The following is a 23,628-nucleotide window of genomic DNA, read 5'->3' as shown; positions in this document are numbered from 1 at the left end:
TTATTTGTGAGAAAACTCCTGAAAAAACTGTCCCCTCATGTGTGAGATCAGTAAAAGGTTTAACGATCTATGAAAAGCCTCTAATAAACTTTCTTTAGTAATTGGTTAATCCTAGAAAACATTGCAATGCTTTAAGTTCACAAGGTTGAACCCAATCAATTATGGCCTGCACCTTCCCAGGATCAATCTTTAACTCTTCAACTGATACAATGAACCCCAGGAATGATATTTCTTGAAAAGAAAAGGTACATTCCTCAAACTGAGCAAACAAAGAATTTTCCCTAAGCCTTTTTAAAACAAAACAAACATGTTCATAGTGCAAATCCAGATAAGGAAAAAAAAATAAAATATCATCAAGATATACCACATTAAACCTTCCAATAAAATCAGAAAATATGTCATTCATAAAGTTTTGAAAAACTGCTGGCGTATTGGTTAACCCCAAAGGCATGACAAGATTTTCATATAGATGCTCAAACATTAAAAACACTGTTTTCCACTCATTACTCTTCCAGATGCAAATAAAATTATATGCCCCTCCAAGATTTAGTTTAGAAAACCATTTAGCCTCAGGAAGCTGATTGTATTGGTCTGGAATGAATATAAGTGGGTAAGTATTCTTAACCGTAATTTTGTTTAATTCATGGAAATCGAGGCAACAACAGCGACTCCCATCCTTCTTTTTAACAAAGAAAAACCCAGCAGCTACAGGCAGGGAGGAATATGATCCTTTCATAAACTTTCGCTTACACATTCTTTCATCATGGTATGTTCAGAACCCACTAAATTATACAGGCGAGCTCTACATAGTTTGGCATTAGATAAGATTAATAATGCAGTCATAAGGCCAATGGGTAGGTAATGTCTCTGCCTCTTTTTCAGGTACCCAGGCACACCCTCATGACTTGCAGAGTAAATTTGTACAGAATTAAACATTTCTTATGACAGTTGGATCTGCACTTAAAAATATCCTTCTGACACTAATCAATAACAAGATTGTGAATACACTGCCATGGAAACCCCAATACCAGGAAACAGGCAAAGTATCCAAAACATTAGCAAGAGATGGACTCAGAGTGAACTGTTTCCACTTAAAGTGTGAGTTCCACTGTTACCAGCTGAAAAAAATTCTGGAGTAACATTGTCTTGTCAATGCCAACAATTTGAATGGGTTTTTCCTACCTAACGGTTCCTAATCCTAATGTAATAATTATAGGGGATAGCTCAGGAGACTCTTTGCGTGGAACAAGACAACTACAGGACACAGTTTTATAAGTGGTAAAGTCTATATTATCACACGGTGATTCAAATAGGTGCAGAGAGAAACTCAAGTCCACAACACTTGGTGCAAATATCAAATGCAGCTCAGCAGTCTATAGGAAACTTCAGAGGAAAATGCAATCATGCAGAAAGTCTATGAAGCAGAATTATTCTTGAGGATACTTGACACGAATAAGTCCTTGCTTAGACCAAAACACAGAAAGATATGCTTATAAGGCAGTTCAAATAATATATTAGCTCAACCAGGGAGGTCTGGGTAATAGTCTCAGGTTCTTGCAAAGCAGAAACAGCTTACATGTCCAGATGGACTGTTGTGAATTCCGTTCTCGGGCTCCCTCCTGTGGTCATGAGTGGTACTTTGTGAGTTCTGTTCTTGGGCTCCTTCTGGTGGCTTTGAGTGTTACGGCTGGTCTGTAGCTGGACTCCAGCTGCCTCGTTTCCTGCTAGGCTTGCTGCCTATTTAACTCCACCTGGAACTTTACTTGTTGCCTGCTGTCGTTGTATTCAGTACTGGTTCAGATCTCTCTGGGACTTCCCTTGTGACCTGTCTCCTCGTGGAGAAGCTAAGTTCATTCTAGTCTATTTTTGCTCATTGCTATTTGAAAATGTTTCTCAGTATATTATGAGTTCAGTCCAGCTTGCTTATATGCTATTTAATTGCTAGCTGGAAGCTCTGGGGTGCGGAGTTGCGCCCCTCACATCGTGAGTCGGTGTGGGGGTCTTTTTGTATTCTCTGCGTGGATAATTTTTGTAGTATTTTATACTGACCGCACAGATTTCTTGCTATCCTCTGACTATTTAGTTATTAGCGGGCCTCATTTGCTAAAACCTATTTTCATTTCTATGTTTGTGTTTTCCTCTTAACTCACCGTCATTATTTGTGGGTGCTGCTCTCACTTTGGGGAAAATTTCTCTGAGGCAAGTGAGGCTTTGTTTCTCTCTAGGGGTAGCTAGTTTCTCAGGCTGTGCAGAGGTGTCTAGGCCGAGTTAGGAACGCTCCACGGCTGCCTATAGTGTGTGTTGATAGGATCAGGATTGCGGTCAGTAAAGTTCCCACATCCCCAGAGCTTGTCCTATTTTTTGGCTTACCTATTAGGTCAGTTCATGTGTTCTTACCACCAGAACCTTAACAATGGACGTAAACATGAGCAGCAGATGAAGGAGGATTACTGGAACTGGTGTATGCAGCAGGAACTCAGAGCAGAGTAGCAGGGTCACCACACAGGTTCACAGGAGCAGATATATAGCCAGGGAGTCACCAGAGGTCAGGAGCTGGATGCAAGGCAGAATACTCTAGCACAGACTGAAGGCTGGGGTGGAGTTTTATAGCAGGAAGACACAGTGCACATGAGACCAAAGACACCATCTTGGAAAAGGGCAGTAATGCACAAAAAGGTAATAAGAAATGTTCAGAGTCCTGACATTACTCCCTCCTAAGAAGTGGCCTCAGGACGATCCTGGACCTGGTTTCTCAGGGAATCTCTGATGAAAACGAGAAATCTTCTGTTGGGCATTGATGTTTTCCACAGGTTCCCAAGAGTCTTCCTCAGGGGGATATCACTGCCATCTTATCAGATATTGGAGCCGATTCCTGCGAATCCAGGTATCAACAATTTCCTCCACCACAAATTGTTATTGCCCATCAATCACCACAGGCTGCGGAGGTGGCACAACACGTCCCTGGAAAGTATTAGGAGATACAGGCTTTAGTAAAGATACATGAAAAACTGGGTGTACCTTCATAGTCCTAGGCAGCTTCAGCCGGCAGGCCACAGAGCTCACAATACCGTTGATCTTGAAAGGGCCAATTAATTTCTGTCCAAGTTTTTGTGAAGGAACGTTTAACTTCAGATTCTTAGTTGCTAACCACACAGAATCTCCTACCTTGAACATGGGTGCAGGTTTACGGAATCTATCAGCCAATCTCTTATAACGTTCTTGAGCTGTGGTCAGGGATTCCTTCAGAACCTCCAGATTTTGCCTCATCGCAGACAGCCTATCCTCCACTGCTGGAACCAGAGAATTAATTGGAGACCTTGGTAAGATACACAGATGATAAGCCAGATTGGCAAAGAAAGGTGTAAATTTAGTTGAGGCGCTCTGAGAATTGTTATATGAAAATTCGGCTAAAGACAGCAACTCCAACCAATCATCCTGGAGATGGCTGACATAGCATCTTAGATATTGTTCCAGCGTCTGGTTGGTACACTCAGTCTGACAATTTGTCTGGGGATGGTAAGCGGAAGAGAGACTGACATTAATATTGAGTGCAGAGCAAAACCCCTTCCAGAATCTTGAAGTGAACTGCACTCCATGGTCAGAGATGATCTCATCCGGAACCCTATGCAACCGAAAGACATTCTGCATAACCAAGTTCACTGTATCTTTAGCTGAGGGGAGGCCGGTGCATGGAACAAAATGAGCAGCTTTAGTCAGGCGATCAACTACCACCATGATTGTATTCATGCCCCCCGATGTAGGCAGCATAACAATAAAGTCCATTGATATAGTCCCCCAAGGGTGGGACGGAACAGGTAATGGTTGTAGAAGACCCGTAGGTGCCACATGAGGAGTCTTGTAATGAGCACATACCTCGCAAGAGAGAACATAGTCCTTGGTATCCTTCAGGCAAGTTGGCCACCAGAAGAATCGGCTCAGGAACTCTTGTGTCTTCTGTACCCCCCTGTGACCAGCCAACTTGGAGTCATGCACCAACTTGAGGATCTGCAGACGGACGACCTCGGGGACGTAGATACGTTGATCTCTGAACCACATGCCACCCTTAAAGACAAGATTAATATCCACAGGTGGGTTGGCCAGAAATACATCACCTTCATAGGCCTCCCTGCACTCCTTCCACAAGTCCTAATCGTGGATAACTCCGATGAAATTGGCATCAGATAGAATGGTCTTGGACGGGGCTCCAGGTACAGAATACGCAGCATGGATTCGGGATAAAGCATCAGCCTTCCCATTATGAGAACCTGGACGGTACGAGATAACAAAGTTAAATTGATTTAAAAATAAGTTCCAACGAGCCTGACGAGGAGAAAGACAACCAGGGAGGTCTGGGTAATAGTCTCAGGTTCTTGCAAAGCAGAAACAGCTTACATGTCCAGCAAATGCAGATGGAAGTAAACACAAGCAGCAGATGAAGGAGGATTACTGGAACTGGTGTATGCAGCAGGAACTCAGAGCAGAGTAGCAGGATCACCACACAGGTTCACAGGAGCAGGTATATAGGCAGGGAGTCACCAAAGGTCAGGAGCTGGATGCAAAGCAGAATACTCTAGCACAGACTGAAGGCTGGGGTGGAGTTTTATAGCAGGAAGACACAGTGCACATGAGAGCAAAGACGCCATCTTGGAAAAGGGCAGTAATGCACAAAAAGGTAATAAACAATGTTCAGAGTCCTGACACCTAAACTCAGGACCAAACTTGAATCAATGAAGTTGGCAGCAAACCATCATTTAATGAAAAATACCTCTGACAATGACTGGTTTTGGAAAAGAAGTTCCACGTTCAGCAGTACTTTATCAGAGGAGTAAAAAGGTACTTGGAAGTCTGGGTGACGAAGCAACGTGTGAAACGCGAGTTGGAGTGAGGGGCAGCAGCGGCACCACGTTGTAAAATGAATCCTGGTTAGTATGTGTGCATACTTATCTCATTTGTACTCTTTATGGAAAAAGTTACTGAACACTGTTTGCACTTTGGCACTTTTTGATGCTTCTTGGGTTTAAGTATGTATTGTTATATTTGTATTAAGTATTGATTTTTACTTGTTTGTACTACTGGGATTTGAAATATATACAGCACCTTATTGGTTATGAAATATTGAACATTGGGTATTATACTTTGCTTACCAGCACTATTTGGATTTATGAAGTATGGAGTACTTTATTGATTGTTACTAGATGGATTTGACGGATTTTTATTAGTCTACTGGGATTTAAAAAATATATATAGCACCTTATATTGTTACTAGACGGATTATAAATCAAATTGTATAACTTTCCATCATAAATCAAATTTGACTATATATGGTGCCCTGCTCTCCTTGTTTTTAGATTTGTTATATGTTTTTTATCATGTTTTGTGTAAATTTAGATTGGTGTCTTTAATAAAAATTATGCATATTATAAAGGCAATAGTGTGTATTATGTGATTATTATGGATTTAGATGTTCAAGTGTTTTTTTTGGTTTAACATTGACAACCCCACCTCACGTGAGTAAGTACACCCCTCATTCTTCAATATTTTTTCTTTATCATTTTTATTTTTGCTTTTTATTTTGTATTTTGTATTTTTTGTTTCTTATTTTTTATTTCATTATTTTATTTCTTGATATTTTTATTTTTATTTTTTGTCTTCTTTCATTTTTATGTTGGTTTTTATTTTCATTCTTTTCCTTCATTCTTTATGTATGTTTTCATGTAGTTTTTCATTGATTTTCAGTTATATTTTTTTCTAATATTTTTCACTACTTAATATTTTGATCTCCATCCTATTTTCTCATTTTTATTATTATTATTATTATTATTATTATTATTTCCAGTCATTTTTCCCACTTTTTCTCTAATTTTTATTCTTAATTTTATTTATGTTTTTTTTATTTTGCTCACGTTCTCACGTTTACATATATTTTCTTTTCATCATTCAATTCTTCAAATCATTTTGTTCTCTATGTACAGTTGCTTCTCACAAAATTAGAATATCATCAAAAAGTTAATTTATTTCAGTTCTTCAACACAAAAAGTGACACTCATATATTATATAGAGTCATTACAAACAGAGTAATCTATTTCAAGTGTTTATTTCTGGTTAATATTGATGAATATGGCTTACAGCCAATGAAAACCCAAAAGTCATTATCTCAGTAAATTAGAATAGTTTATAACACCAGCTTAAAAAAATGATTTAAAATCCGAAATGTTGGCCTACTGAAATATATATTCAGTAAATGCACTCAATACTTGGTCGGGGCTCCTTTGGCATCAATTACTGCATCAATGCGGCGTGGTATGGAGGCGATCAGCGTGTGGCACTGCTGAGGTGTTATGGAAGCCCAGGTTGCTTTGATATCAGCCTTCAGCTCATCTGCATTGTTAGGTGTCTCTCATCTTCCTCATAGATTCTCTATGGAGTTAAGGTCGGGCAAGTTTGCTGGTCAATCAAGTACAGTGATACTGTTGTTTTTAAACCAGGTAGTGGTACTTTTGGCAGTGTGGACAGGTGCCAAATCCTGCTGGAGAATTAAATTTCCATCTCCAAAAAGGTTGTCAGCAGAGGGAAGCATGATATGCTCTAAAATTTCCTGGTAGACGGCGGTGCTGACTTTTGTCTTGATACAACACAGTGTACATATACCAGCAGATGACAAGGCTCCCCAAACCATCACTGATTGTGGAAACTTCACACTAGAACTCAAGCAGCTTGGAATGTCTGTCTCTCCACTCTTCCTCCAGACTCTTGGACCTCGATTTTCAAGGTCTAGTGTGAAGTATCCACAATCAATGTTAGTGTTGAGCGATACCTTCCGATATCCAAAAGTATCGGTATTGGATTGGATCGGCCGATATTCAAAAAATATCGGATATCGCCGATACCGATACCCGATACCAATGCAAGTCAATGGGACAAAAATATCGGAATTAAAATAAACCCTTTCTTTCCTTGTAGGTTAATTCTACATGAAGGAAAACAACTAAGAATAATGTAGGATGTATTGGGGGAGGTGGAGGAGACATTAAAGGCATAGAGGTTTATGCCAATCAAAAGGAATAGCAGGATTTTTTTTTTAAGACATTCGGAGTTACAAAGATATTGACTATGTTAAGCTTTTTTATATTTTGTCAGATATTTATGTTTCACTACTTCCATGCTGTTCACCTTCTTTTTTACTTCTCCCACACTTTCTTCTTCATCATCCTCAGCAGCAGCATATTTTTCATCAACTTCTCCTTCACCTTATTCATCTTCTTCTTCACCACCTTCTTGCTATTTTTTTTTTTCATTCTTCATATTCTTTTTATTCAACTATTATTCTTCGTATACTACTTCTTCATCTTCTTTATATTATTCTTCTTCATCATATTCTTGTTTGTGACAGGCCTTCCTGTAGCTGTTATCTATAAAAGTTTGAAGATTACACCTTCCGTTCTGCCTGTCACAAAAGATTTACAAAGGATTTGTCCGCGTTCAGTTTGGCCTGCAGCAGCAGGTTTTTTCCAGGGGCACCACGAGGAGGAACGGACTCACCCCCATACACTGCTTAGTCTTCTTCTGCTTATAATTTAGATAATAAATTTTGCTCTGATTTTTAGTCTTATGCTTAATGTTCTTCTGCTTTTTGTTCTGCAGCTTCTTGTTCTTCTGCTTTTCGGTCTTCAGGGTCATCATCTTCAGGGTCTTCGTCTCTGGGGTCGTCGTCTTCTTCGGGGTGGTCTTCAGGGTCATTGTCTCCAGGGTCGTCATCTCAGGGGTCGTCGCATCCAGGGTCATCATCATCTACGGGGTGGTCTTCAGGGTTGTCATTTTCAGGGTCTTGAACTTGGAAATGTAGCAGAAGGTACAAGAAGGCTGAGGAACTGGCGAGAACTAGCTGACGGTACTGGAACCTGGATGGCTATCTGAAGGTACAAGAGCAAATGGAACTACCGAGGACCAGCTGACGGTACTGGAACCCGGTTACTAAGCAGGAGGTACCCGTGCCAGAAAGCACTACCAAGCACCATCAGACATTGATGGAACTCGGATACCCAGAAGGAGGCACCTAAGCCAAAGGCTCTGCACGGAACCAGCTGATGGTACTGGAACCAGGATGGGGAGCAGAAGGTATAAGAGCAAAAGACACTGCCGAGAACCAGCTGATGATACTGGAACCCGGATGGCTAGCCGAAGGTACAAGTGCCAATGGAACTACCGCTGAGGACCAGCTGACGGTACTGAAACCCAGTTACTAAGCAGGAGGTACCCATGCCAGAAAGCACTACCAAGGACCACCAGACATTGGTGGAACTCGGATACCCAGAAGGAGGCACCTAAGCCAAAGGCTCTGCCCAGAACCAGCTGACGGTACTGGAACCAGGATGGGGAGCAGAAGGTACAAGAGCAAAAGACACTGCTGAGAAACAGCTGATGGTACTGGAACCCAGATGGCTAGCCGAAGGTAAAAGAGCCAATGGAACTACCGACGACCAGCTGACGGTACTGGAACCCGGTTACTAACAGGAGGTACCCGTGCCAGAAAGCACTACCAAGGACCACCAGACATTGGTGGAACTCAGATACCCAGAAGGAGGCACCTAAGCCAAAGGCTCTGCCCGGAACTAGCTGATGGTACTGGAACCAGGATGGGGAGCAGAAGGTACAAGAGCAAAAGACACTGACGGTACTGGAACCCGGGAGGCCCTATTCAAGCTTGTCTTTCTAAGAACCAGGTAATGGTCCTGGAATTCAGATAAGCAGCAGAAGGTCCACAGGATAAAAAAAATTACTAGGCCGTGAGCCGCCGTATTTACCGAAAACCCACAGTCCAACAGGGGGAGCTTGTCCTATTGGCACTACAGAACCAGCCTTCATTGCCAGTTCCCGCAGCCCACATAGGAAGCACCTAAACTGCAGGCACCATAGACTTGGCTAACCCGACCGCAACACGACAGGACAATGTATTGGAGACAAAGTGACCTTGACACTACCCGGAAACAGCTGGCGTTCTGGAACCGGGCTGGGCAGGAGGAAGTACCCGTGCCAAAGAAACTTCTGAGCAGCAACTAGCGGTGTTGGAGCCCAGGGAATAAAGGAGAAGCAGAGTGTAGGCTGAGGCCTAATTGGAGCAAGTTGAAATGGAACCATTAACCCCCCAGGTGTTTGCAACTAAAAGAGGCACCTTGTGCAGCTCTCATGCTGCACAAGGAAAAGGTGGCTCTTTTAATTATGCTCCTTGCACACGCTGAAGTTAACACTTATAAAATGTGTCCCCTCATACCCTGAAACCGTCCCGGTGGCAGCACTTTCTTTCTTAATGAGACACAGCACAGGAGTTATTCACACCCCCTTGGTGCCATGCGCCGACTGCTCAGCATTATTTGAATCTGTCCCGGAGCCTGCACTGATATGTTATCCCTTGGCCATGCACAGTTAGCGCAGCCCATTTTTAGACATCATTTGTTGTCAGGCTGGCTGCGCCTGTGAGTCCGCCCTGCCAGAGATCCCGCCATGCAGTGTCTTCTGATTTATTCACACTGCGGGGCTGGGATGTGCAGTGCATGTCTTCACCTCTCAATCATCTCCTTCCACCTTCTTTAGACTGTGCCATGTCAGCTGATCCCTAATCTCATGCCACGGCTGTGACACGGAACAGTCTGAAGATGGCGGAAGGAGATGATTGAGAGGCGAAGATATGTACTGCACATGTCCATGAATCCCAGCCCCGCAGTGTGAATAAATCTGAAGACACTGAGGGGCTGGGATTCATGGGCATGCGCAGTGCATCTCTTTGCCTCTCACTCATCTCCTTCCACCTTTTTCAGACTGTGCCGCGTCAGCTGATCCCTAATTGCATGCCACGGCCGTGACGCAGAACAGTCTGAAGAAGGCGGAAGGAGATGAGTGAGAGGTGAAGATATGCACTGCGCATGCCCATGAATCTCAGCCCCGCAGTGTGAATAAATCTGAAGACACTGCAGGGCGGGATCTCGTGCAGGGCAGCCACACAGGCGCAGCCAGCCTGACAACAAATGATGTCAGAAGACGGGCAGCGCTAACTGCGCATGGGCAAGGGATAACATAACAGCGCAGGCTCCGGGACAGATTCAAACAATGCTGAGGAGGCGGCGCACGGCGCAAAGGGGGTAGGAATGATGGCTGTGCTGTGTCTCATTAAGAAGGAAAGTCCCACCTCTGGGACGGTTTCACGGTATGAGGCGACACATTTTATATGTGTTTAGTTCTGCGTGTGCAAAGAGAATAACTAAAAGAGCCACCTTGTCCAAATGCAGCATTAGTGCTGCACAAGGTGGCTCTTTTAGTTACAAACGCCTGGGGGGGACAGGTTCCCTTTAATTTCTGTTGTTGTGTCAGCGTGGAGGTAGCAGGAGTCCTAGACTAGTGTTGAGCGATACCGTCCGATACTTGAAAGTATCGGTATCGGAAAGTATCGGCCGATACCGGCAAAGTATCGGATCTAATCCGATACCGATACCCGATACCAATACAAGTCAATGGGACTCAAGTATCGGACGGTATCCCTGATGGTTCCCAGGGTCTGAAGGAGAGGAAACTCTCCTTCAGGCCCTGGGATCCATATTACTGTGTAAAATAAAGAATTAAAATAAAAAATATTGCTATACTCACCTCTCCGATGCAGCCTGCACCTTACCGAGGGAACCGGCAGCCTTCTTTGCTTAAAATGCGCGCGTTTACTGCCTTCCGTGACGTCACGGCTTCTGATTGGTCGCGTGCCGCCCATGTGACGGTGACGCGACCAATCACAACAAGCCGTGACGTAATTTCAGGTCCTGAATGCCTAATTCTAGGCATTCAGGATTTGAAAATTACGTCACGGCTTGTGATTGGTCGCGTGCCGCCCATGTGACCGCGACGCGACCAATCACAACAAGCCGTGACGTAATTTTCAGGTCCTGAATGCCTAATTCTAGGCATTCAGGATTTGAAAATTATGTCACGGCTTGTGATTGGTCGCGTCGCGGTCACATGGGCGGCACGCGACCAATCAGAAGCCGTGACGTCACGGAAGGCAGTAAACGCGCGCATTTTAAGCAAAGAAGGCTGCCGGTTCCCTCGGTGAGGTGCAGGCTGCGTCGGAGAGGTGAGTATAGCAATATTTTTTATTTTAATTCTTTATTTTACACATTGCTATTAATCCCGATACCGATTCCCGATATCACAAAAGTATCGGATCTCGGTATCGGAATTCCGATACCCGCAAGTATCGGCCGATACCCGATACTTGCGGTATCGGAATGCTCAACACTAAGCAGGACACATTGCCGGATACACAGCAGGGGAGCAGCTGACATTACTGAAACCCAATAACACGGCAGCAAATGTTGACTGTGCAAATGGCACTTCCGGGCAGCAACTGGCGGTGTTTGAGCTCAGGGATTACATGAGAAACAGAGTGTAGGCCGAGGCCTAATTGAAGCAATTTTCAAATCTGGAGTAGTGTGAATGTGGTGGGAGCAGGAGAAAATGCCGCACTCACAGCTGGGGATCAGCTGATCTTACTGAACCCCAAAACACTGGAGCAGGTGTTAACTGTGCAGTCATCACTTCCGGGCAGCAACTGGCGGTGTTGGAGCCCAGGGGTTGCAGGAGGAGCAGACTGGAGGTATTGCCGCACACACAGCAGGGGAGCAGCCGGCGTTACTGAACCCCAATAACAGAGGAGCAACTGTTGACTGTGCAGACAGCACTTCCGAGCAGCAACTGGCGGTGTTGGAGCCCAGGGATTGCAGGAGGAGCAGACTGGAGGTATTGCCACACACACAGCAGGGGAGCAGCTGGTGTTACTTAACCCCAATAACAGAGGAGCTTGCAGGGATTGCAGGAGAAGCGGAGTGTAGGCCGAGGCCTGCACTCGAGGCAGTTTAATATCTGTTGTAGTGTCAACGTGGAGGTAGCAGGCCACATTGCCGGATACACAGCTGGGGATCAGCTGACGTTACTGAAACCCAATAACATGGCAGCAAGTGTTGACTGTGCAAACGGCACTTCCGGGCAGCAACTGGCATTGTTGGAGCCCAGGGAATGCAGGAGAAGCAGAGTGTAGGCTGAGGCCTAATTGGAGCAAGTTTAATATCTGATGTAATTTGACTGTGGAGGTAGCAGGACACATTGCCGTATACACAGCAGGGGGGCAGCTGACGTTACTGAACCCCACTAAAACAGGAGGGAGTGTTTTTCTCTGTGCACATCCAAGCAGCAACTGGCGGTGTTGGAGCCCAGGGTCAATCACGCTGTAGGCCGAGGCCTAATTGGAGCAAGTTTAATATCTGATGTAATTTGACTGTGGAAGTAGCAGGAGCAATTGCCGGACACACAGCAGGGTAGCAGCTGACGTTACTGAACCCCAATAACACAGGAGCCAATGTTTTTCTCTGTGCAGATGGCACTTCCGAGCAGCAACTGGTGGTGTTGGAGCCCAGGGTCAATCAGGCTGTAGGTCGAGGCCTATTTGGAGCAAGTTTAATATCTGATGTAATTTGACTGTGGAGGTAGCAGGAGCAATTGCCGGTCACACAGCAGGGGAGCAGCTGACGGCACTGAACCCCACTAACACAGGAGCGAGTGTTTTTCCCTGTGCAGACGGCACTTCCGGGCAGCAACTGGTGGTGTTGGAGCCCAGGGAATCCAGGAGAAGCAGAGTGTAGGCCGAGGCCTGCACTCGAGGCAGTTTAACATCTGTTGTAGTGTCAGCATGGAGGTAGCAGGCCAAATTGCCGGATACACAGCTGGGGAGCAGCTGACGTTACTGAAACCCAATAACACGGCAGCAAGTGTTGACTGTGCAAACGGCACTTCCGGGCAGCAACTGGTGGTGTTGGAGCCCAGGGAATGCAGGAGAAGCAGAGTGTTGGCTGAGGACTAATTGGAGCAAGTTGAAAGGGAACCTTTAAACCCCCCTGGCATTTGTAACTGAAAGAGCCACCTTGTGCAGCACTAATGCCTCACAAGGAAAAGGGGGCTCTTTTATTTATGCTCCTTGCAAACGCAGAACTAAACACTTATAAAATGTGTCCCATCGTACCGTGAAACCGTCCCGGAGGTGGGATTTTCCTTCGTAATGAGATGCAACACAGCCGTCATTCCTACCCCCTTGGTGCTGTGCGCTGCCTCCTCAGCGTTGTTTGAATCTGTCCCGGAGCCTGCGCTGTTATGTTAAACCTTGGGCATGCGCACTGAGCGCTGTCCATCTTCTGACATCATTTGGTGTCAGGCTGACTGCACCTGTGAAGACGCGCTGACTAAGGTTGAGTGAAACGGATCGGTCAGTTTGAAAAATCGCTGACTTTCAGCAAAGTCGGGTTTCGTGAAACCCGACCCGATCCCAGTGTGGATCGGCCATGCTGTCGGAAATCTTCACGCCAAAGTCGCGTTTCGTATGACGCTTTCAGCGCCATTTCTCAGCCAATGAAGGAGGACGCAGAGTGTGGGCAGCGTGATGACATAGGTCTCGGTCCCCACCATCTTAGAGAAGGGCATGACAGTGATTGGCTTGCTTTCTGCGGCGTCACAGGGGCTATAAAGGAGCATGCACGCCGACCGCCATCTTACTTCTGCTGATCTGAGCATAGGGAGAGGTTGCTGCAGCTTCGTCAGAAGCAGGGATATTGTAAGGGAGGAAAGATTAACCCCCAAACTGCTTGTGCTGTAGTGATTTCTACTGTCCAACACCACCTTTTCTTTGCAGGGACAGTGGAGGCTAGATTTTTGTGCATCAGCTCTGTAGCTTATAAGGCTCCCTGATAGCTGCATTGCTGTTTGTACGCCGCTGTGCAAACCAACTGCTTTTTTAAAAGCAAAAAATCCTGTTGCTCCTTTCTGCACAGTTCTATTGTTTATTTGTCGACACTTTTGTGTGCAGCAGTCCTTTTTATTGCTGGCATACTTATCCTCAGATCATTGTAGGGAGATTGTTATTGTAGTATGGTTCCTTTTTTTTTTTTATCTTGCAGCCAAGTTCTGCCACTTACATTGTGTAGTGTAATACAGCGGGCCTGGTTTTTTGCACCAGTCTCCCACATAATATAGGGAGATTTAAATTGCCCCTAAGAGGATCTGCGTCAGTTCTGTTTGTCGTATATCTGCCTGCCACGTTCTGCCACTTACATTGTGTAGTGTAATACAGCGGGCCTGTTTTTTTGCAGCAGTCTCCCACATAATATAGGGAGATTTAAATTGCCTCTAAGTGGATCTGCATCAGTTCTGTTTGTCGTATGTCTGCCTGCCACTTTCTGCCACTGACATTGTGTAGTGTAATACAGCGGGCCTGGTTTTTTGCACCAGTCTCCCACATAATAAAGGGAGATTTAAATTGCCCCTAAGTGGATCTGCATCAGTTCTGTTTGTCGTATATCTGCCTGCCATGTTCTGCCACTTACATTGTGTAGTGTAATACAGCGGGCCTGTTTTTTTGCAGCAGTCTCCCACATAATAAAGGGAGATTTAAATTGCCCCTAAGTGGATCAGCGTCAGTTCTGTTTGTCGTATATCTGCCTGCCAAGTTCTGCCACTTACATTGTGTAGTATCAAACAGCGGGCCTGGTTTTTTGCAGCAGTCTCCCACATAATAAAGGGAGATTTAAATTGCCCCTAAGTGGATCTGCGTCAGTTCTGTTTGTCGTATATCTGCCTGCCACGTTCTGCCACTTACATTGTGCAGTGTAATACAGCGGGCCTGTTTTTTTGCAGCAGTCTCCCAAATAATAAAGGGAGAATTAAATTGCCCCTAAGTGGATCAGCGTCAGTTCTGTTTGTCGTATATCTGCCTGCCACGTTCTGCCACTTACATTGTGTAGTGTAATACAGTGGGCCTGTTTTTTTGCGGCAGTCTCCCACATAATAAAGGGAGATTTAAATTGTCCCTAAGTGGATCAGCATCAGTTCTGTTTGTCGTATATCTGCCTGCCACGTTCTGCCACTTACACTGTGTAGTGTAATACAGTGGGCCTGGTTTTTTGCAGCAGTCTCCTACATAATATAGGGAGATTTAAATTGCCCCTAAGTGGATCTACGTCAGTTCTGTTTGTTGTATATCTGCCTGCCACGTTCTGTCACTTACATTGTGTAGTGTAATACAGCGGGCCTGGTTTTTTGCAGCAGTCTCCCACACAAAAAAGGAGATTTAAATTCTCAACAAGTTTATATACACCTTCTACCTTGTTTCATAGTGCCATATAACGGTTGTTAGTTTGGCTACATTTTCCCCAAAATGAGGAAGTCTGGTGGAAGAGCCTGTGGGCGGTCATTGCCAGCTGGTAATGATGGTGGTGGTGGTGGTGGAGCATCTGGTGGTAGTGGGAAAAGCAAAATAACACCTAAGGCTCGAGTTGTTGAGCCAGCATCATCGTCTGGCTACACAAGGCCTCGAAGGCTCCCTTATCTGGGAGTTGGAAAACTGCTTTTAAAGCCGGAGCAGCAGGAACAAGTTGTGGCTTTCATTGCTGACTCAGCCTCTAGCTCTTTCGCCTCCTCTTCCGAAAGTTCGAAATATAAAAGCAGCGAGTCGTCAGTGGATGCTCCCGTTCAGGAACAAGTCGCTTCCTTGTGTCCTTCACCCAAAGCAAAACTGAAGGATGCGGCAGGCGACACTACAGTTTACTCCATGGAGCTCTTTACACATACCGTGCCAGGGTTAGAAAGGGAAATCTTTAACAGCCCATTACAAGATGAATCGGACATGGAGTGCACAGATGCACAGCCACAGCTAGATTATTATGCTGTTCCATTAACTCAGATCACTACATTGCCCTCGCAGTGTACTGAGCCAGAATCTGACCCTGATGAGACTATGGTGCCCCGTCCCGAACGCTATAGCACCTTACACGGTGACACAGAGGACGGTGCACAGGACATTGAAGAGCAGGTGATAGATGAGCCAGTTGTTGACCCAGATTGGCAGCCATTGGGGGAACAGGGTGCCGCTGGCAGTAGCTCTGAAGTGGAGGAGGATGATCTGCAGCAGGCATCAACATCGCAACAGCTTTCATCTGGCAGGCCCGTATCAGGCCCAAAACGTGTGTCTAAAACAAAAACAGTTTTAGTACAGCGTGGCCATCTGGTGAAAGTAGCACAGCGTGAAATGCCTGAAAAGGTATTCGATAGTAGGAAGAGTGCAGTGTGGCAATTTTTTAACCAAGATCCGAATGATCAGTGCAAAGTTATCTGTAAGAAATGCTCAAAGACCTTTAGCAGAGGGAAGAATCCCCTAAATTTAAATACAACGTGCATGCGTAGACATTTAACCAGCATGCAAGTGCAAGCCTGGACTAACTACCAAACGACCCGTAATGTTGGTGCACCTGCTCAGAATGAAGGTAGTCAGCAATGCTACATTGCTTCCCTCAATGTAAGTCCACCATTTAGGACACCACCTGCAGCAAATGCGGAGGTATCGTCGCAAGGCCAAAGCAGTCAGGGAATCACCAGGTTCTTGGTAGGAAACACTGTATGTAGGCCAACATCCAGAATACCATCACCAACCCTCTTTCAATCTGCCATGTCCACCACCACCCCCGCTAGTTCCACCATATGCAGCTCTCCAGTCCAGCTCACCCTACAAGAGACTCTCGTTAGGAAAAGGAAGTACTCATCCTCTCATCCGCGTACACAGGGTTTTAACGCCCACATTGCTAGACTAATCTCGTTAGAGATGATGCCCTACTGGTTGTTTGAAAGCGAAGCTTTCAAAGCCCTAATGGCCTACGCAGTACCACGCTATGACCTACCCAGTCGAATCTTCTTTGCGAGAAAAGCCATCCCAGCCCTCCACCAGCATGTCAAAGACCGCATTGTCCATGCACTCAGGCAATCAGTCAGTAGAAAGGTGCACCTCACAACAGATGCATGGACTAGTAGGCATGGCCAGGGCCGTTACGTGTCCATCACGGCACACTGGGTTAATGTGGTGGATGCAGGGTCCACAGGGGACAGCCATATTGGGACAGTTCTGCCTAGCCCATGGTCTAGGAAACAGTTGGCTGTAGGCGTTTGCCACCCCTCCTCCTCCTCTAGCAGAAGCGAAAGCTCGTCCACAGAGCGCGGTCACACGACCACTCCATCCGCAGCTGCCAGTGTTGCACACGAGGTATCCCATTATGGAACAGCTAGTGGTAACCATCAGCAGGCTGTGTTGGAAATGAAGTGTTTGGGCGACAACAGACACACCGCAGAAGTTCTGGCCGAGTTCTTGCAGCAAGAAACTCAGTCATGGCTGGGCAGTGTACATCTTGAGGCAGGCAAGGTAGTCAGTGATAACAGAAGGAATTTTATGGCTGCCATAGCCCTTTCAGAACTGAAACACATACCTTGCCTGGCTCACACCTTGAACCTGGTGGTGCAATGCTTCCTGAAAAGTTATCCGGGGTTACCAGCCCTGCTCCTGAAGGTGCAAAGACTTTGTTCGCACATCCGCCGGTCGCCCATACACTCCAGCCGTATGCTGAACCATCAGACATTTTTTGAAGCTTCCCCAGCACCGCCTAATAATCGACGTTGCAACAAGGTGGAACTTCACACTGCACATGCTTCAGAGGCTGTGAGAACAGAGGCGTGCTGTAATGTATTTGCAGGAGGATACACATACATGGGCAGGCAGTTGGATGGCAGACATGGAGTTGTCAGGTGTGCAGTGGTCAAAGCTACTAGACCTCTGTCAAGTCCTTCAGTGTTTTGAGGAATGCACATGGCTGGTAAGTGAAGACGACGCCATCATAAGCATGAGCATCCCACTAATGCGTCTGCTGATGCAAAGTTTGACGCACATTAAGGAGCAGGCGTCTGCAGCCGAGGATGAGGGAAGCCTTGATGACAGTCAGCCATTGTCTGCTCAGGGAACTCTCCTGGATTAGGTGGCGGATGAAGAGGAGGAGGAAGATGATGGGGATGAATATTTATGGGAGGAGGAAGCTTCTCAGGGGGCAATAGAAACTGGTGGCGTTGCAAGGTCAGGTACAGTGTTTTTGCGGGAGACAAGTGATGTTGATTTGCCAGAAAGTGCTCCTCAACCCAGCACATACAGTGAATTGACACCTGGAACATTGGCCCACATGGCTGATTATGCCTTGCGTATCCTAAAAAGGGACCCCCGCATTATCAAAATGATAACCAATGACGATTACTGGTTGGCCTGCCTCCTGGATCCACTCTATAAAGGGAAATTGCAAAATATCATGCCACATGAAAACCTCTCCTGGATCCACTCTATAAAGGGAAATTGCAAAATATCATGCCACATGAAAATCTTGAGCAAATATTTGCTACTAGTGTTGAGCATTCCGATACCGCAAGTATCGGGTATCGGCCGATATTTGCTGTATCGGAATTCCGATACCGAGATCCGATACTTTTGTGGTATCAGGTATCGGTATCGAAACAACATTAATGTGTAAAATAAAGAATTAAAATAAAAAATATTGCTATACTCGCCTCTCCGATGCAGCCTGGACCTTACCGAGGGAACCGGCAGCGTTGTTTGCTTAAAATTCGCGCTTTAACTTCCTTACGTGAAGTCCCGGCTTGTGATTGGTCGCGTGCCGCCCATGTGGCCGCGACGCGACCAATCACAGCAAGCCGTGATGTAATTTCAGGTCCTTCAGGATTTTAAAATTACGTTCCGGCTTTGTGATTGGTCGCGTCGCCCATGTGACCGCGACGCGACCAATCACAAGCCAGAACGTAATTTTAAAATCCTGAAGGACCTAAAATTACATCACGGCTTGCTGTGATTGGTCGCGTCGCGGCCACATGGGCGACGCGACCAATCACAAGCCGGGACGTCACGGGAGGCAGGACCTGCGCGCATTTTAAAATGCGCGCGTGTCCAGCCTCCCGTGACGTCACAGCTTGTGATTGGACGCGTCGCCCATGTGACCGCGACGCGACCAATCACAAGCCAGAACGTAATTTTAAAATCCTGAAGGACCTAAAATTACGTCACGGCTTGCTGTGATTGGTCGCGTCGCGGCCACATGGGCGACGCGACCAATCACAAGCCAGGACGTCAGCAGCAGGAACAAGTTTTGGCTTTCATTGCTGACTCAGCCTCTAGCTCTTTCGCCTCCTCTTCCGAAAGTTCGAAATATAAAAGCAGCAAGTCGTCAGTGGATGCTCCCGTTCAGGAACAAGTCGCTTCCTTGTGTCCTTCACCCAAAGCAAAACTGAAGGATGCGGCAGGCGACACTACAGTTTACTCCATGGAGCTCTTTACACATACCGTGCCAGGGTTAGAAAGGGAAATCTTTAACAGCCCATTACAAGATGAATCGGACATGGAGTGCACAGATGCACAGCCACAGCTAGATTATTATGCTGTTCCATTAACTCAGATCACTACATTGCCCTCGCAGTGTACTGAGCCAGAATCTGACCCTGATGAGACTATGGTGCCCCGTCCCGAACGCTATAGCACCTTACACGGTGACACAGAGGACGGTGCACAGGACATTGAAGAGCAGGTGATAGATGAGCCAGTTGTTGACCCAGATTGGCAGCCATTGGGGGAACAGGGTGCCGCTGGCAGTAGCTCTGAAGTGGAGGAGGATGATCTGCAGCAGGCATCAACATCGCAACAGCTTTCATCTGGCAGGCCCGTATCAGGCCCAAAACGTGTGTCTAAAACAAAAACAGTTTTAGTACAGCGTGGCCATCTGGTGAAAGTAGCACAGCGTGAAATGCCTGAAAAGGTATTCGATAGTAGGAAGAGTGCAGTGTGGCAATTTTTTAACCAAGATCCGAATGATCAGTGCAAAGTTATCTGTAAGAAATGCTCAAAGACCTTTAGCAGAGGGAAGAATCCCCTAAATTTAAATACAACGTGCATGCGTAGACATTTAACCAGCATGCAATTGCAAGCCTGGACTAACTACCAAACGACCCGTAATGTTGGTGCACCTGCTCAGAATGAAGGTAGTCAGCAATGCTACATTGCTTCCCTCAATGTAAGTCCACCATTTAGGACACCACCTGCAGCAAATGCGGAGGTATCGTCGCAAGGCCAAAGCAGTCAGGGAATCACCAGGTTCTTGGTAGGAAACACTGTATGTAGGCCAACATCCAGAATACCATCACCAACCCTCTTTCAATCTGCCATGTCCACCACCACCCCCGCTAGTTCCACCATATGCAGCTCTCCAGTCCAGCTCACCCTACAAGAGACTCTCGTTAGGAAAAGGAAGTACTCATCCTCTCATCCGCGTACACAGGGTTTTAACGCCCACATTGCTAGACTAATCTCGTTAGAGATGATGCCCTACTGGTTGTTTGAAAGCGAAGCTTTCAAAGCCCTAATGGCCTACGCAGTACCACGCTATGACCTACCCAGTCGAATCTTCTTTGCGAGAAAAGCCATCCCAGCCCTCCACCAGCATGTCAAAGACCGCATTGTCCATGCACTCAGGCAATCAGTCAGTAGAAAGGTGCACCTCACAACAGATGCATGGACTAGTAGGCATGGCCAGGGCCGTTACGTGTCCATCACGGCACACTGGGTTAATGTGGTGGATGCAGGGTCCACAGGGGACAGCCATATTGGGACAGTTCTGCCTAGCCCATGGTCTAGGAAACAGTTGGCTGTAGGCGTTTGCCACCCCTCCTCCTCCTCTAGCAGAAGCGAAAGCTCGTCCACAGAGCGCGGTCACACGACCACTCCATCCGCAGCTGCCAGTGTTGCACACGAGGTATCCCATTATGGAACAGCTAGTGGTAACCATCAGCAGGCTGTGTTGGAAATGAAGTGTTTGGGCGACAACAGACACACCGCAGAAGTTCTGGCCGAGTTCTTGCAGCAAGAAACTCAGTCATGGCTGGGCAGTGTACATCTTGAGGCAGGCAAGGTAGTCAGTGATAACAGAAGGAATTTTATGGCTGCCATAGCCCTTTCAGAACTGAAACACATACCTTGCCTGGCTCACACCTTGAACCTGGTGGTGCAGTGCTTCCTGAAAAGTTATCCGGGGTTACCAGCCCTGCTCCTGAAGGTGCAAAGACTTTGTTCGCACATCCGCCGGTCGCCCATACACTCCAGCCGTATGCTGAACCATCAGACATTTTTTGAAGCTTCCCCAGCACCGCCTAATAATCGACGTTGCAACAAGGTGGAACTCCACACTGCACATGCTTCAGAGGCTGTGAGAACAGAGGCGTGCTGTAATGTATTTGCAGGAGGATACACATACATGGGCAGGCAGTTGGATGGCAGACATGGAGTTGTCAGGTGTGCAGTGGTCGAAGCTACTAGACCTCTGTCAAGTCCTTCAGTGTTTTGAGGAATGCACATGGCTGGTAAGTGAAGACGACGCCATCATAAGCATGAGCATCCCACTAATGCGTCTGCTGATGCAAAGTTTGACGCACATTAAGGAGCAGGCGTCTGCAGCCGAGGATGAGGGAAGCCTTGATGACAGTCAGCCATTGTCTGCTCAGGGAACTCTCCTGGATTAGGTGGCGGATGAAGAGGAGGAGGAAGATGATGTGGATGAATATTTATGGGAGGAGGAAGCTTCTCAGGGGGCAATAGAAACTGGTGGCGTTGCAAGGTCAGGTACAGTGTTTTTGCGGGAGACAAGTGATGTTGATTTGCCAGAAAGTGCTCCTCAACCCAGCACATACAGTGAATTGACACCTGGAACATTGGCCCACATGGCTGATTATGCCTTGCGTATCCTAAAAAGGGACCCCCGCATTATCAAAATGATAACCAATGACGATTACTGGTTGGCCTGCCTCCTGGATCCACTCTATAAAGGGAAATTGCAAAATATCATGCCACATGAAAACCTCTCCTGGATCCACTCTATAAAGGGAAATTGCAAAATATCATGCCACATGAAAATCTTGAGCAAATATTTGCTACTAGTGTTGAGCATTCCGATACCGCAAATATCGGGTATCGGCCGATATTTGCTGTATCGGAATTCCGATGCCGAGATCCGATACTTTTGTGGTATCAGGTATCGGTATCGAAACAACATTAATGTGTAAAATAAAGAATTAAAATAAAAAATATTGCTATACTCACCTCTCCGATGCAGCCTGGACCTTACCGAGGGAACCGGCAGCGTTATTTGCTTAAAATTCGCGCTTTAACTTCCTTACGTGAAGTCCCGGCTTGTGATTGGTCGCGTGCCGCCCATGTGGCCACAACGCGACCAATCACAGCAAGCCGTGATGTAATTTCAGGTCCTTCAGGATTTTAAAATTACGTTCCGGCTTTGTGATTGGTCGCGTCGCCCATGTGACCGCGACGCGACCAATCACAAGCCAGAACGTAATTTTAAAATCCTGAAGGACCTAAAATTACGTCACAGCTTGCTGTGATTGGTCGCGTCGCGGCCACATGGGCGACGCGACCAATCACAAGCCGGGACGTCACGGGAGGCAGGACCTGCGCGCATTTTAAAATGCGCGCGTGTCCAGCCTCCCGTGACGTCACAGCTTGTGATTGGACGCGTCGCCCATGTGACCGCGACGCGACCAATCACAAGCCAGAACGTAATTTTAAAATCCTGAAGGACCTAAAATTACGTCACGGCTTGCTGTGATTGGTCGCGTCGCGGCCACATGGGCGACGCGACCAATCACAAGCCAGGACGTCAGCAGCAGGAACAAGTTTTGGCTTTCATTGCTGACTCAGCCTCTAGCTCTTTCGCCTCCTCTTCCGAAAGTTCGAAATATAAAAGCAGCGAGTCGTCAGTGGATGCTCCCGTTCAGGAACAAGTCGCTTCCTTGTGTCCTTCACCCAAAGCAAAACTGAAGGATGCGGCAGGCGACACTACAGTTTACTCCATGGAGCTCTTTACACATACCGTGCCAGGGTTAGAAAGGGAAATCTTTAACAGCCCATTACAAGATGAATCGGACATGGAGTGCACAGATGCACAGCCACAGCTAGATTATTATGCTGTTCCATTAACTCAGATCACTACATTGCCCTCGCAGTGTACTGAGCCAGAATCTGACCCTGATGAGACTATGGTGCCCCGTCCCGAACGCTATAGCACCTTACACGGTGACACAGAGGACGGTGCACAGGACATTGAAGAGCAGGTGATAGATGAGCCAGTTGTTGACCCAGATTGGCAGCCATTGGGGGAACAGGGTGCCGCTGGCAGTAGCTCTGAAGTGGAGGAGGATGATCTGCAGCAGGCATCAACATCGCAACAGCTTTCATCTGGCAGGCCCGTATCAGGCCCAAAACGTGTGTCTAAAACAAAAACAGTTTTAGTACAGCGTGGCCATCTGGTGAAAGTAGCACAGCGTGAAATGCCTGAAAAGGTATTCGATAGTAGGAAGAGTGCAGTGTGGCAATTTTTTAACCAAGATCCGAATGATCAGTGCAAAGTTATCTGTAAGAAATGCTCAAAGACCTTTAGCAGAGGGAAGAATCCCCTAAATTTAAATACAACGTGCATGCGTAGACATTTAACCAGCATGCAATTGCAAGCCTGGACTAACTACCAAACGACCCGTAATGTTGGTGCACCTGCTCAGAATGAAGGTAGTCAGCAATGCTACATTGCTTCCCTCAATGTAAGTCCACCATTTAGGACACCACCTGCAGCAAATGCGGAGGTATCGTCGCAAGGCCAAAGCAGTCAGGGAATCACC

This window comes from Ranitomeya variabilis, chromosome 2 (genome assembly GCF_051348905.1).
Source record: "Ranitomeya variabilis isolate aRanVar5 chromosome 2, aRanVar5.hap1, whole genome shotgun sequence".
In the NCBI taxonomy this organism is placed as follows: domain Eukaryota; kingdom Metazoa; phylum Chordata; class Amphibia; order Anura; family Dendrobatidae; genus Ranitomeya; species Ranitomeya variabilis.
This window is presented reverse-complemented; position numbering follows the sequence as displayed.